The sequence below is a fragment of the Gymnoscopelus braueri genome, assembly GCF_963280865.1.
Source record: "Gymnoscopelus braueri genome assembly, chromosome: 3".
Lineage (NCBI taxonomy): Eukaryota > Metazoa > Chordata > Actinopteri > Myctophiformes > Myctophidae > Gymnoscopelus > Gymnoscopelus braueri.
In genome coordinates, this window is record NC_137612.1 from 58,849,446 (window position 1) to 58,851,797 (window position 2,352).

Below are 2,352 nucleotides of genomic sequence, written 5' to 3' on the forward strand. Positions count from 1 at the left end.
CCATCCATCCATCCATCCATCCATCTTCATCCGCTTATCCGTTGTTGGGTCGCGGTGGCAACAGTTTCCACACTTTCCTCAGCTTCCTCCTGGGGGATCCCGAGGCGTTCCCAGGCCAGTGTGGAGATAAAATCCCCCCATCTGGTCCTTGGTCTGCCAGGGGGTCTCCTCCCAGTTAAGAGTTTTACAAGGGCCAGTTTGGAATTGCAGTCTCCTGAAGGTATTTTTTTAGGGCAGTTTTGAAAGTGAGTAGGGTTTTGCACTTCTTCACTACTTTTGGTAGATACTCGGGACGACCCCCCAGCCTCAAGCCAGACCTTCCCAATTGTCAGGCTCACCTGCCGGCTGCCGCCTATGGGGCCAATCATGTGATGTCTCTCTCAGCTCTGTGAGCCGGTGCTACTGAAGGATTGGCCCTCTCCACTTAGAGGCCACCCAGCCCAAACATTACAGTAACTAATAATTGGGCCGCGCAACCCGGAAATTACCGTAATGTTTTTTTTTTAAATGGTATGCAAATGGCCAGTCCGCCCCTGCCGGTCCATCTGTGTCTGGGTCCGTCTTTAAAAAAATTAAAAAAAATCTCTGAACCAGTCGGATCTTGGAGCACAATTCACGGGTCCATTAAGGCAGTGTTTCTCAAACTTTTCCATGTCAAGGACCCCCCAAATGATATGTATTTGGCCTCGGACCCCCATCTCAAATATTTTGTTCCAGGGACCGCCAGAAGGAAAGATTTGAGTTACAAATGTTAGCAAAAAATAAATATATTCAAAGGTTTGCAAAACTTATTACGATTTTTCTAATATATCAGATCTACAAGCTCATAGTGCGGCACTCGCCACTCGGTGCCCCGCTATGAGCTGGTATATCTGCTATTTTTGAATAGCCAAAGTATAAAAGGTTAAAACGTAAGTATTGTGATGCTATATTAAAATATTTTACTGGGGACTCCCTGGAACCCACCCAAGGACCTGTGGTGGTCCCTGGACCCCACTTTGAGAACCAATGCATTAGGGTTCAGGTCCATCATTTTGGACCCATGAAGAGCTGTAACGTGGAGTGCACAATCCATCGGTTTCCTGCTGAGAACCATGGCCTCAGACTTGGAGATGCTAACATTATGATTTTGATCTGTTAGTTAGATTCATCTCATTAGCATTAGCATTAGCATTAGCATTAGCATGCGGTCAGTGCAGTGCTATTGGTCTGTAGCTTTTATTAATCCTCTTAACCCTTTCAGCTCCCTCTCGATGACCATGACCTCAATTCAATTTTCAAATCGATAACATTTTATTAAAGTGTCAAATCACAACAAGTTGTCTCAAGACACTTTAGACTTTACATGTAGGCCTATACCTCAATGCCACGTGTTAGCAGCACTGTCATGCTGGTGACAGACAGACAGACAGACAGACAGACATTTCCACTTGCCACGCACGCACGCACGCACGCACGCACGCACGCACGCACGCACGCACGCACACCCACCCACACACACACACACACACACACACATATTGATATCATTTATACATTTTGACTCAAAGTCTGTTAATTTACTTATTCATGTAGCCTAATCGTATTCTCTTATCCTCTCAATTCACCTGGATCAGTAAAGGTTATCTCATGAAGAACGAGGATTAAAATGTCGTTTTTTTTTACTTTCACTCCACTACAGTTCAAAAACAAATATTGCACTTTTGACTCCACTATACATTTCTAGGAAGGGAAAAAAAACGCATTATGATTTAACCACTTGAGCCCTATTTCAAATATAGTAAAACATTATAGCAGATCTACAAGATGCTCTTCATTTGAAGAGTTCAGATGTTTTCCCCTGTACATTCCGGCGTGGTTCCGATACAATCTACATTGTGCAGTGTACAATGTACATTGTGGGGGAAGTGTTCTGCATTTCATTATTGAGACAAATATGACAAAAATGTGATTCTCTCTGTTGACCTGCAAAATATTAGCTTGCAGCGAAACACATGACATGCCTCAGCAAGACCCTTTCTCTCTCTCTCTCTCTCCTCCCCCCCTCCCCGACACGCAGGCACGCACGCACGCACGCACGCACGCACGCACGCACACACACACACACACACACACACACACACACACACACACACACACACACACACACACACACACACACACACACACACACACACACACACACACACACACACACACACACACACACACACACACACACACACACACACAGAGAGAGAGAGAGAGAGAGAGAGAGGAGGGCTGGACTCAGCACTGTCTGGGGCGTGGTCAGAGCTGTCAGTCAACACCACGGGGCGTGGCTTGTGGTCAGCTAACATTCCTCAGTCAATC